Source organism: Gossypium raimondii, chromosome 10 (genome assembly GCF_025698545.1).
Source record: "Gossypium raimondii isolate GPD5lz chromosome 10, ASM2569854v1, whole genome shotgun sequence".
Taxonomy (NCBI): Eukaryota; Viridiplantae; Streptophyta; class Magnoliopsida; order Malvales; family Malvaceae; genus Gossypium; species Gossypium raimondii.
Genome location: NC_068574.1, coordinates 24,496,855 through 24,510,840, shown reverse-complemented (window position 1 = coordinate 24,510,840; position 13,986 = coordinate 24,496,855). Strand labels below are relative to the sequence as shown.

The window sequence follows — 13,986 nt, the reverse complement described above, 5'->3', positions numbered from 1 at the left end:
AATAATTTCAATTGATTATTTTTAATTGCTCAAATGGCTTGTTTATCGCAAAGAGAAGGGAAACTTTTTAGTAAGAAATTTTTTTATTAGAAAACTTTACTCATTTTCTAATTTCATGTTGAAATTTTATTAAATAATTTTATTTTATATTTAATTATTTTTACATGTATATATTAAATAAGCATCTATTAGATTAGTAATCAAATGTGGCTAAAACTATTTGGTCGAAAGTATAAAAAGATATTAACCTCAACTAGATATGTTAGATTAATGATAAGAAAGACGTAAATGGAGAGTATTAACACATGTATAAATAGTAATTTTGAAAAAAACGCATAAATCATATTTAAACATTACAACGATTTTTTTTGAAACAATTAAACATTACAACGATTATACGTTACAAAGAGGGAAAAAGTTAAAATACAACATAGGAAATTTATGAATATAGCAAAATATGTATAACATAAATAAAATGTTTTAAATATGAAAATTAACACAACAAATACACAAAGTTTTGATGAAATCTAATAGCACCATTATTTAACGACCATGTCCTCCACCTCCACCTCCATGAGTAGTATATGGGGGTGGTTTTGCGCCGATTAGATTCCTATGTATCACTTCATAGCTTTCTTTAACTACAATTATAACCCAAAAAAGAAAAACTAATTATTCGGAAAAGAAATCAAGAAGAACATTTGTATATAGTTTGATTGAACTTGCTGATTAAGTGAGCCTTTGTTGTTGAAGATGAAGGCAGGAGTAGAGAAAGTGATAACAGTAAGACAAGTAGAAAAAGCACAGGGTATACCTTGTAGGCCATGTTTGGTCGCCTAGAAACTTAATTTTGGCCTGCGTTGTGATTGTTTTGGAACTCAAGGGCTATATATATCAATACAATAACTGCATACCAATTAAGGTTGCACCAAGTTTGATTAACTCAGTTCAATTGTTTTTCGGGGACAATTCCTCGTTGAACATTTATTGCTGTTGTTTTCCTTATTTATTATTTCAAAATCAAAAGCTTGTTGTTGAACAAAATTAAAATGGTTTGTTCACAATACATTATTAATATACAAATTTATATCAACCAAACTATTGTCGATTGGTCAGGAATATCCAGTCTACAACCCAAATCATGGATTCGAGTTACAAGATTATTTGTCCATTGGTTAGTGATTTGCTGTTGAAGCAAACAATTGGCTATACTACTATTGTAATAATAATAAAAATAAAATTCAAGCATACTTAAATATATTTAAATAATAAATTTGTAACACCTCATTAATAATTTTTTTTTTAAAAATGCATGTGTAAGTGTATAATGGTTAAATTATCTAAATATGCTGAAAAAAAATCAATTGAGTAACTATGCTATTTTGTTGGAAATTTATTGATCTATACTGTTTTTGGAGAAAGAAAGAAAGCACATCCTACAGGACGCTTTTTCACTAATCTAGTAGTGAAAGCGCGCAATGTAGGACGTGTTTTCTTCTCTTTCATTACAACGCATCCTATGTGGTGCGTTTTCTCTACCAGATCAGTGAAAACGCGGCATGTAGGATGCGTTTTTGGTCCAACGATAACATTTACCGACGGGCAAAAATCCAAACAGCTATGGAGTTCCAACAACTAAGGGACTCCAACAACCATTTTTTCCCTATATAAACCCTCCAACTCAACTCTCAATTTTCACAATTTGATTCTCAATTTCTTGTTCTCAATTTTTTATTTTCAATTGTCAATTCTCGATTTTTTATTCTAAATTCTCAATTCCAAATTAAAAACAAAACATTTGTCTAAATCCTTTGATTTTAATTATTCATTGTTCGATGGCAAATAAACTTATTCATTTAGATGACAAGCACATCTTTGGCTTTCAATTACAAATGGTAAGAAAATATTATTAAATTATTTAATTTTAATTAGTTAATTATTATGGTGTTAAGAAAATTTTATTAACTTATTTAAATTTAAGTAGTTAATTATTATTTTGTTTAGACTATTAATTTTTTATGTTTATATACTCAACCTGAAGATTGGATTTTGGAGATATACATAAACAACTTAAGCGAAAGTACACCTGATGTCATTCGTGGACACTTGCGAGATGCAGGCTTTTTTATGCGGCTCGTATGCTCGGGGCGACTAAGTTCGATTCCCCACTCATCATTTCCTTGGTCGAGAGATGGAGACCGGAGACACACACGTTCCATCCTCCTTACGGTGAGTGTACAAACACTCAAGGATGTCAGTTTACAACTCGGTCTATCAATCAATGGGGATGTTGTTACGGGGTCAGTTGTTAGTGCCGATTGGAGTGCAACATACAAGCAATTGCTAGGGAAAGTACTGAACAAGTTTAGGGGTAGTCAGATCGAGATGACATGGTTGGGGGATAGCTTCCAAACTATCAAGGCTTCAGCGAGTGATGTTGAAAAAGAACAATTCACATGTGCATTCATCTTGAAGTTGATTGGGGGTCTACTAATGCCAAATAAATCTTGCAATCTGGTACATTTAAGGTGGCCACTAATATAGCCGACTTGAAAGAAACAGGATGACTTAGTTGGGGATCGTTGGTGTTGGTGATATTATACCAAAAATGTGTCAAGCAACGATACCGAAAAAAGCTAAAATAGACAGTTTCATGCTCCTTCTTCAATCGTGGGCATGGTATCGACTATCATTTCTACGCCCCCGAGTGCAAGTCCCTTACTAATTCCCACTCATAATATGGCAAAATTCATTTGACAATATTGTTACCATTTTGGAATTTTTATTGTTGTAATTTTGAAATAACATATTTTTTGAATAGGTGGAACAACCCCGTGAGTCACATTGGTATACCGTCCCAGCTCGAGGAAATCAGACTAAGTTTAGATTAAGAAACTGAAAAGGAGGTTAGTTTATGAATTTTGAAGTTATCGATTTTTTATTGCAACATTTGAAATTAAATACATGATGCAGTTCGTATGGATGCCATAAGCGGATCTGAGGATTTAAGAATGTGTCTCGTGCAAGTTTTTTACCAATCGTAGCATCTGGCACGTGAAAGTGCCATTGATCATTTTTGCAATGGTAGATATGCACGAATCCGACTGAGTGATGCGACAGCTCAGATGTATGCAACGTACTCCGCTACAGCCTCAAAAGCTCGATGGCTTGCATAAGATCGACATGTGAGGGAGACTCGAGTGTTAGGAAATTAGCCCATATTGTAGTAAACATGTAATTATTTTCTATGTATTTGAACGATGAATAAATAAATTTCCCATTTCATTGTTATGTCTTTTGTATTTCCGTCTTCCATATTTTGCATGCATAGCAAAATTGAGACAAGCAAATATTAGCTCTTTGATTGTCTAAGTTCAAACTGATGATAAGTGGCATTGTAAGAATGTTTACATTGTGAGAAAGACAACTTACTTCAGTAGATAATCTAAATGAGTCCGTCCGTAATCTTGTAAAAGAATCAATGTGAGAATTTGATTCAAATACTGAGAATGATATATTGGACTGGACCTAAGATGAATTAATTCTGAATTCGTTTATGAATTAATTCACTTGTGACATTCATGGTGTGATTTACCTAAATCCTGAGTTAGTCAGAAACCACGCGTATGTAACTCACGTGCTTTGATATAAATGAAGGCTTACGCTCTAAAGATGATCAAGTCGATAGCCGGTATATTGGGCACATGACCTATGTATGGCATGGCTTTTTTAGCAACAGTGGAATTCATAACTCAATTAAAGAATTAAGGATATCCTCTCATTGGCATTGTGTGGATTGATAATTATGAAACGTGACCACAGGTTGCTTGTTCTCGAACGAGTAATTTATCACAGTCATTTGTTGACAATGATCATATTAATCATTAAGAAGACATAATGGTGACAATGAAATAAAATAGGATTGTATTGAGCGAACATATTTAACTCAAATGAATCAATTATATCATATGAGGGTAACACACACATGGTGAGGTCATTGGACAAGGCAATTTGTTGAATTGTTTTCGTAAATAATATACAGTAAGGAGTTTTCAATCATGGCACTTCTTGTGGACTAACTCCATGATTAAGTAATTGCGAATTATCATAACGATACTTCTGGACATAATTGCAATTATTAGAGGCTAATTGTATATGTCCAATTGGTCTCTCCGCTAGCTGAACAAAAAGCTCGATCGGACTACATTTGAGTTAAAAGAAAATTTTTCGATTTTGGAAATAATTTAATTAAGTCGATTTATTCTATGTGGAATTAAATTGGATGGTCACAAGAATTATTCAACTAGAGACTTTAACTAAAAAATTTTCTTGAACAATTAATTTGGAAAATCTAAGTGATATTTGGAAAAATTAATTTTGATCAAGTAAAATTAAATTAATCAAATTAATTAAAATTAATATGATATTTTTGGAAATTAATTTTCAAGTCAAACAATTGGTCTAATGGGTAATTGAACTTGAAAATTGGACTTGAGATTATAAACTGGGCCCGGAAGCCCAAAACCGACACTAGAACCCAAAAACTCGTCGAATTGAGTCTGATATGTGAAACCAGACCGACGGTCCAATCGATTACTAGATCGGACCGATCGGGCCGTTATTGTCCTGGATTGAACCAGCTCGAGCTGTCGGCGGTTGCGATAGCAACATTCCAGTGGTAGATAAATGTTATATATATGAAACTAACTTACATTCATGGTAACAGAAAATGATTGCGAGAAAATTGGGTTCCTTCAATTTTCTCATAGTAAACGTTGTTTCCATCCCCCTTCCCACTTCCCACCACGCATCTCTTCATTTCGAAAATCGCAATCTGCCTTTGTTGCTGCATCTTCTTTTTCTTCCTTCTCTCGATCAGAGCTTTCACTTATGGTTCCACTAGTAGGGGCAGAGACAGGGACATGCTCAAGCTCATCACCAGTTGAATTCTTCTTCTTGTAAATTCTACACGGTAAGGTTAGCAGCAACAGCAGAGAGGGAGAGGGATGATAGTGGGGGAGGTCCGGTGAGGGAGGGTGAGAGGGACGGGATTTTTATTTTATTTAATATTAATATAAATATATATTTAATATTAAAATAAATAATAATCTAAAAATTAAATTTATTATTATATTTTTTTGAAAAGTTATTATTATATTATTATATATTTTTTAAAATATATTATTACATTTTAAAAAAAATATTTATGTATTTTATATATTTCTTTGAATTTTTAGAATTAGAATCAAAGTGAGATCATTTGTAAATTTAGAGAGTTAATTTTATAAAATTATGACTAAATTGATATAATATGTAAAAGTTGATGGCTAAATTTATTGTTATATAGATTTTTTAACTTTCACGTGATCTTGTCATTTGTGGTTTTAATGGGAGTGACCAAAATGATCGGATTATGTAACTTAATTGCTTAAATTGTAAACATTTTATTTTAAAGGCATAAAATAAAAATTAAAAATTAAATGACTCTGAATTTACCTTTTATTTTAAAGTTGTTTAAGGCTAATTTAAGAAGTTTATTTTATAAAAATAAAGGTAAGTTTTATACCATCAAACAAGACTAGGTTTTAATAATGTTAGCGTTTATCGTTTAAAATACATGAATTTCAAAAAAGAAGAAGAAAAAGGCGCAAAATAAGTCATATGAACCTCCACATCATTTATGGAATGAAAGGCTTAAAAAAGAAGGGTCACTCAAACCCAAAAAGAAAAAGAAAATGTTTTTTTTTTTGCAAAATCATAGAAGTTTTAAAAATTAAAGAAAACAAATATTTTGTTAGAAATCACAAACCATTTAATTAATCCATGATATGCATCAACACATAGTTTTAAAAATTTTAGGTGGGATTTAGTTTTTTATTTCATTCATTAAAAAATTATTTGTTCAAAATAGGTTGGATATTTTATTAAATTGATGCAGTAGGATTAAATAAGATTAATGTGTCAGCTTGGTAAATAGTTTTACCGCCAGTAGATATCAGACAATTGGTCCAAAACAGGATATGAGTTGAGGCTAATGTCTCCAGAGTATCAGCTAGGTATTTGAAATTGTATGGTGAAACCATTAGCAACCATTCCAGCGTTTTCCAAACCTTTCTCTGCTATCTCCACACCCAGTTTATGAGACTGGTTTTAACACCACTGTCTTCATCTATACTTTCACTCTAAATCCAACCTTTACATCATGGTTGCTTGCAGTCGGTAGCTAGTAGAGTGACCGTTTGAAATATTTCCAGCATCCCTTTTGATGAACTTACCTCATTCTGTTTGATATTTTTTTAAAGCTAATGATCAACATCTTACCTGTGTTCTATCACATCATAATTAAAACTAATTATTAACCTCAGCTACATATCTTAGATTAGTGGCATAAACTGAAATCAGAAAAAAAAAAAAAAGTTTATATGAAGTGTACTGGCATATATATAAATATTAAGGTTGGAAGCTTTAGAGCTCAGAAGTAAACATTACAATATATGTAACATTAAATTTAAGCAGGATTGTAAATAAAAAACATTACAATAGAAATTAACAAGTCATCATATCTGATAGCCATTAAATTGGGTTGTCCTGGTAATGCTTTCTTTCTTCCTAGTAACAGTGTGATGGATGAGGACAGTACTTTCCCCTGGGTGGATTATGAGGAGGACCACTACCGCTTGGTGCATGACAAGAAGGATAATATGCAGGACATGGAGGCGGTTTTACTTGGCCAAGATTTCTATATTTCTCCATAACTACAATTTTAACCCCCAAAATCAACACTCAGAAAGAGATGATATATAAGTAATTAATAAAACTTTTATATATACACCTTACCAATTACTGGAGTGCTTGTGGTTGAAGATGGAGGCAAGAGTAGTGAAAGTGATAGCAGTATGACTAGTATACAAAGCGTGGAGGACATATTATAGGCCTGGAGAGGGATAAATTGATCAGACTTGGTTGTGATTATTTAGGAGGATAAACATCACTTTGGAACTCTATCCTTTAATATATCAGTAAACTGCTAACTATTTCGTATTTGGACTCCAACAGTTCGGTCTAGTTAGTTTATTATTATTTTCACCATTCTTCTTTGAAATTTCATTGCTCCTGTTTCCTTTAATTATTTCAACAAAATTAAAACGGTTTGTAATATATAAATCTATACAACTTGAGTTAATCACATAATATCACTTCTTTAGCATCATACTAAAATTATTAAAAAAATATGAAATTTTAACATGCTTTTATAAATCTTCACGTTATAACTTCAAAATACTATATTTGTAAATAGGGTTTCTGAGACCCAATACATACTCATGCAATTCAATACTTCATTTCCATTTCATTTAATTCACGATTCTCATGATCACGATTCAATTCAATTTCCCAATCCAATATACATTTCAATACCACAATAATTCATTTAATTCAAATCATATCATTTGCAATTTCCATTTAATTCACGTACAATCCAATTTCATTAAGTTCAATACTAATACATATTTATCGTTTAACTTAACGTCCCCTTTTTGCATCATTTTACACTTCAAGCATGAACCTAGTATTTCATTTCCTTTCCACTTCCGTTCCTATGCATATCACACAAGATATAAACATTACACTCAACCATAGTCGCAAGCTAGTCCTTTTGAAGACTAACCACATGATAAACCATTTTAATAAAGATTACAAACTTTAAACCTTACCCCCCTTATATGATCACAAGCATATTTCCATCTAGACATTTACCATCTCAATGCATAATTTTATAAATTTAATGTGGCATAATCCAGCCACAACTTGGCCAAAGCCTAAGCATACACACCAAACATGCTAGCCAAATAAACATATAGTATAAGCATTATAAGCATGGATAAACACCACATTTATTTATGTATCAAACTTGTCAACATGAGTTAATTCATAAACCATTTCTGACATTGCTACATACCAAATCATATACCAAGTATACCACATACACATACTATGAAACTTTATTTTCTCACTTGAACTTTAACTATAACTAATAATGCACAATTATAAACATCATTTATTTTCAATCGTTTATCGATTATAATCGAGCATATGGCAAATTATACACAAATAATTCATATGTTCTTCCACTTTTCCTCCTCCTCCTCCTCCCCATTCCACATCCTTAATGTGTATAACACACTTAAACAACACTAACTACAATTTCACTATTCACTCACATGTATATTCAAAGCTGTCTATTCGAGTCAGAGGCACTAAATAATTTTTACCTGGAGCTACAGAACTCCAAATTAAGATCCATAAATTTTCCCCAAAACTAGATCCACATATCTTCTTAGGATAAAATTTTCATAATTTTTGGTTTAGCCAAATAGTACAGTTTATTCTTTCAATTTTCCCCTGTTTCACTGCTCGACAGTTCTGACCTCTCTTCACTAAAAAGTAATTATCTCATTTTACAGAATTCGGATATTGTTTCCATTTGTTTCTATTGAAAATAGATTAACTAAGGATTCTAAAAATATAAACTTTATCCCATAATTATTTTTGTACAATTTTTACAATTTTCCAAATTCAGAACAGGGATTTCAAACTCATTCTGACTCTGTCTAAGTAAACTTTAAATATCTCAAAATATATAACTATTTTGCTTGTACTGTTTCTTTTAAGTGAAAATAAACTCATTCAGTTTCAATTTCATATATTAGTCAGCCTCTAATTCAATCTCCACCATTTTTGGTGATTTTTCAAATTCACACAACTGTTGCTGCCTAAACTGTTTTATTACTAAATGTACTCTTTCATAATTTCACTTTTTCACTTTCAATCACAATTCAATTCAAAATTCACTTTTTCATTTCTAAGTCGACATTCAATTCAATTCCACACCTATATTCATTATTCAATTACACTTAGTCAATTTCCCAATGAACACTTCGGAATAATAACAGATACTCAGTGGATTCAGCACATAGCAACCACCTTATTAATCAAAGATGTCCGGTGGAATCAACACAAAACAACCACTTTACTAATCACTGATGTTCGGTTCACATAGTAGCCTGCACATCGTAATACACAAGTGACTATTACCATTCGATACACGTAGTAGCCTGCACATAGTACTACACACGTGATCGAAACTATCCGGTACGCATAGTAGCCTGCACATAGTACTACACATGCGACCTATCATTCCGGTACACGTAGTAGCCTGCACATAGTACTACAACTGTGACCATCACTTTCACTTTTACATAGTGGCCTGCACACAATCCGTGCCACACATGTGATCATTTCTGTCATTTCATTCGTATCCCTTTTTATTCCAAAGGTTCATTCGGGAATTTTTTACTTTTTCTCACTTTTCTTTTTATCGATCAATTTCAATTTCTCGTCTTTCTTGATTTATAACAATACATTTAACTTATATAACCTTCACACTATTCATTCCAGTCCAAAAATCATACTTTGGAAAATTTACATTTTTGCCCCTAAAGTTTCACAAAATTATGATTTTGCCCCTAGGCTCGTAAAATAATTTTTATTCAATTTCCTTGCATTTTAGGCCTAGATTAACCATTTTCATAACTATAGCAGTCCACAATACTCACTTATTCTCACACTTGTGACATATTTTATAACTTTTACAAATTAATCCTTTTAGGCATTTTCATCGAAAATTACTTAGTACAAATCGTTTATCACACTCCAAACATTCTTATTCTTCCATAAAACATTAAAATACATGCATATCATTCAAGGGTAAATTTTTAAACACAAACCCTAGATCAAAACAATGGTAAAAATAGGTAAATCTTGTTACGAGGATTTCAAAAACGTAAAAATCATTAAAAATGGGGATAGAACGGACTTACAATCGGGATTGGAAGCTTGAAAAACCCTAGTCATGGTTTCTCCATGCAATTTTCGGCTTCGGGGTTGAAGATGGACAAAAATTGGCTTTTAATTTTGTTTTTAATTCATTTTAATAACTAAATGACCAAAAACATAAGAATACAATATCACAAGCTATGATGAATGGTAACCATTAATTTCGGTTACAGCGTGAAGGATGAGGGCACTACTTACTTACCATGATCAAGAGGAGGAGCAAAATTACTTTTAGCATGACAAACAAGAGCATGTGGAGGACATGAAGGTGGTTTTCCTCCACCTAGATTTCTATGTTTCACTTCATCCCTCTCCTTCACTGCAATTTTAACCCCAAATACCAACACAACATATTCAATAAAAAAACAATAAAAAAGAGATCATAAAAATAAGTAATGAAGAACAAGTTTTATATATAGTTGTAATTCAACTTACCACTTAAGTACTGCTTGTTGTTGAAGATGGAGGCCGAGTAGAGAAATGATAGCGATGGGACTAGTATCAAATGCAATCACGATTTCTTGTAGAGCATCTTTCGTTCCTCGAACACGATTTTTGTCTTGATGTCAATGGTTGCTCCATCCGACTTTATTCATTTTGGAGGAGAAACAAGACTTTGGAAGTAAATTAGTTTTATTATTATTATTTGTTAGAATTAAGTGACCTGAATCGTTATTTAAGTAAAATACAATGGTAAAAGTAAATAAAAGTAAAATCTCTATAAAATTATACTTCTTTTATTTTATTTTAGAATAAGGTTTTTTAAACCTTATTAAACTCCATCTATTTGATATTGATTAGAATAAGGTGTTTCAATCTTACTACACTCCTATTAGAATATGGTTTTACAAGCCTATAACTAGACATAGTCTACTCCTCTTGTAATAAATTTGAATTCAACATAGTGAATTTTCTTCTCCTCTACCTGTGGTTTTTTCCCGAAAGGGTTTCCACGTAAAAATCTGTGTTCTTTATTTTTCTCTCTCTTTTTCTTTGCGATATATTTTCATTATTGACGTTCTATTTTTCACAAATTGATGTCCGAGCTTTCGGGTTGTTCATCTCAATCACGGTAATGGCGTCATTGAAGTATGAAATTCTGCTGTTGGATCGCAACACCAGATTTGTGTTGTGGCAGATAAAGATGCAAACAGTTCTTGTATAGATGGACTTAAAGGAAGCACTGCTACGAGTAGATAAGATGCCTTCAACATTGACAGAGGAAGAGAAGAAGCGTAAGGATCAAAAGGTGTTAACATAGTTACATCTGCATTTGTCTAACAAAATTTTACAGGATGTGATGAAGGAGAAGACCACCGCTGGATTATGGAAGAGGTTGGAACAAATATGTATGTCAAAAACTCTAACTAGCAAGCTGCAGATGAAGTAGCATCTTTATGCTCATCGTTTGGAGGAAGGTACGTCTGTGCACGAATACTTAACAGTGTTTAAAGAAATTCTCTTAAACTTGGAGGCCATGGAGGTTCAGTATGATAAGGAAGATCTAGGGTTGATTCTACTTTGTTCGTTGCCCCCGTCTTATTCAACCTTTAGAGATACCATTTTATATAGCCGCGAGTCTCTCACAGTTGATGAGGTTTATGATTCTTTAACCTCATATGATAAGATGAAACATCTTGTGGTTAAAACTGACTCTCAGGGAGAGGGTTTCATTGTTTATGGCAGACAAGATCGGAATGCTAATGATGATCGTGGAAGGACACAGGAACAAAATCCTCGCAGTAAATCTAATGGTAGATTGAAGTCTTCAAATAGAGGTAAAACTTGTAACTTCTGCAAGAAGTATTCCTAGGCTGATCTAGTTGCTTATGCTTTAAATGTGGCTGACGATATAGATGCAAACCAAGAGCCATCTAATTATTCTGAGGCGGTTAGTTGTGAAGACTTAGAAAAGTGGATGTTTTCTATGCAAGACGAGATGAAATCACTCCACAAAATCAAAACATAGGATCTTGTGAAACTTCCTAAAGGTAAAAAGGTTATTCGTTGTAAATGGGTGTTTAAACAGTCTCCAAGACAGTGGTAAAAGAGGTTTGATGCCTTTATAACTTATCATGATTTTAAAAGAAGTAGATTTGATAGTTGTGTTTACTTTAAGTAAAACACATATGGTTCTTTTTTGTATCTACTCCTTTATGTTGATGGCATGTTGATAGGAGCTAAAGATAGGGGAGAGGTAAGAAAGGTCAAAGCTCAACTAAGTAAAGAATTTGAGATGAAAGATTTGGGGCCAGCAAAGAAGATACTTGGTATGGAGATTCTGAGAGATAGAAAAGTAAGTAAATTGTACCTAAGTTTGAAGGGGTACATTGAGAAAGTTCTTTGTAGATTCAATATGCAAAATGCTAAGCTTGTTAATACTCCTTTAGCAGCCCATTTTAGACTTTCATCGGCTTTGTCTCCACAATCAGATGATGAGATTGAGTACATGTCACATGTTCCATACTCTAGTGTAGTGGGATCTCTCATGTATGCTATGGTTTGTTCACGTCCATATTTATTATATGCAGTCAGTGCAGTTAGCAGATACATGGCAAATCCCGGTAAAGAGTATTGGAAAGTAGTTCAATGGATTTTAAGATACTTACGAGGTACTACTGATGTTTGCTTACAGTTTGGAAGGACTAGAGATGGAGTCATTGGGTATGTTGATGCTGATTTTGCTGGAGACCTTGATAGAAGAAGATCTCTCATAGGTTATCTCTTTACAATCGAAGGTTGTGCAATCAGTTTGAAAGCCACTTTGCAAACTACAGTTGCCTTGTCTACCACTGAAGCTGAGTACATGGCCATTACTGAGGCTTGTAAAGAAGCTATTTGGATGAAGGGACTCTTTAGTGAACTCAATGAAAACCTTCAAATCAAGACAGTATTTTGTGATAGTCAGAGTGCCATCTTCCTTACAAAAGATCAAATGTTTCATGAAAGAACAAAAAACATTGATGTTTGGTATCGCTTTGTTCGTGATATTATTGCTCGTGGTGATATTGTTGTGAGCAAAATTAGTACTCATGAAAATCCTGCAGATATGATGACTAAGTCACTTCCTATAACCATGTTTGAGCATTGCTTGGACTTGGTTGGTGTTCATTGTTGAAGTTAAAACCCTTAAGGGGTTTTATGGAAGAAGTGGAGAACTTGTTCGCTGAGAGTTCGCGATGAAGAACTTGTTCATTAAGAATTCGTGTCAAGGTGGAGATTGTTAGAATTAAGTGACCCAAATCCTTATTTAAATAAAATACAGTGGTAAAATAAAATAAAAGTAAAATCCCTATAAAATTATACTTCTTTTATTTTATTTTAGAATAAGGTTTTTTAAACCTTATTAAACTCCATCTATTTGATATTGATTAGAATAAGGTGTTTCAATCTTACTACACTCCTATTAGAATATGGTTTTACAAGCCTATAAATAGAAATAGTCTACTCCTCTTATAATAAATTTGAATTGACATAGTGAATTTTCTTCTCCTCTGCTCGTGATTTTTTCCTAAAAGGGTTTCCACGTGAAAATATGTTTGTTCTTTATTTTTCTCTTTCTTTTTCTTTGCGATATATTTTGATTACCGACGTTCTATTTTTGACATTATTATTATTTACAATTCCTCATTGAAAACTCATTGGTTTAATTTTACTTATTTGTTGATTTCCTTCAAAAATTTGTAATAGTAAGATACATTCCACCCTCAAGAGAAAACATAAGTTTAAATTCGAGACAACATTAATGGAAGAGAACCACAAATTCTCAATATCAACCCTAAAATGAAATAATAAAAAATTATTGATGTATTAATCTATGCACTTATATACAACATAAGAATAATCCTTTATATCTCATAAAAAATTAAAATAAATGTATATACTAATGTGTATTTGAAAGATTGAAAATTTGAGGAAAAATACAAAAGAATAAGAAAAACCAAAACCACGTTTTCTCAATGTCATTCATTTTGTTCCCATGCTCATAAATTTTTATTAATTATTAATTTTCTTATTTATTTCCATCACTATCTTTTACCATGTCACATTCCGAAAATCGGGTTTGAAGAAATTGGGATTGTGAAATCATGT

General features: G+C 32.3%; 1 long non-coding RNA gene across 1 annotated transcript; it reads right to left on the bottom strand.

The window, feature by feature from the left end:
- Positions 1–6,417: 6,417 nt before the first annotated feature.
- Positions 6,418–6,975, bottom strand: LOC128033717 (uncharacterized). The gene is made up of 2 exons (XR_008189699.1): positions 6,838–6,975; positions 6,418–6,755 (listed from the first exon to the last, which is right to left on the bottom strand). It is a non-coding gene; the product is annotated as an uncharacterized LOC128033717 (long non-coding RNA).
- Between the last annotated feature and the right edge of the window lie 7,011 nt (positions 6,976–13,986).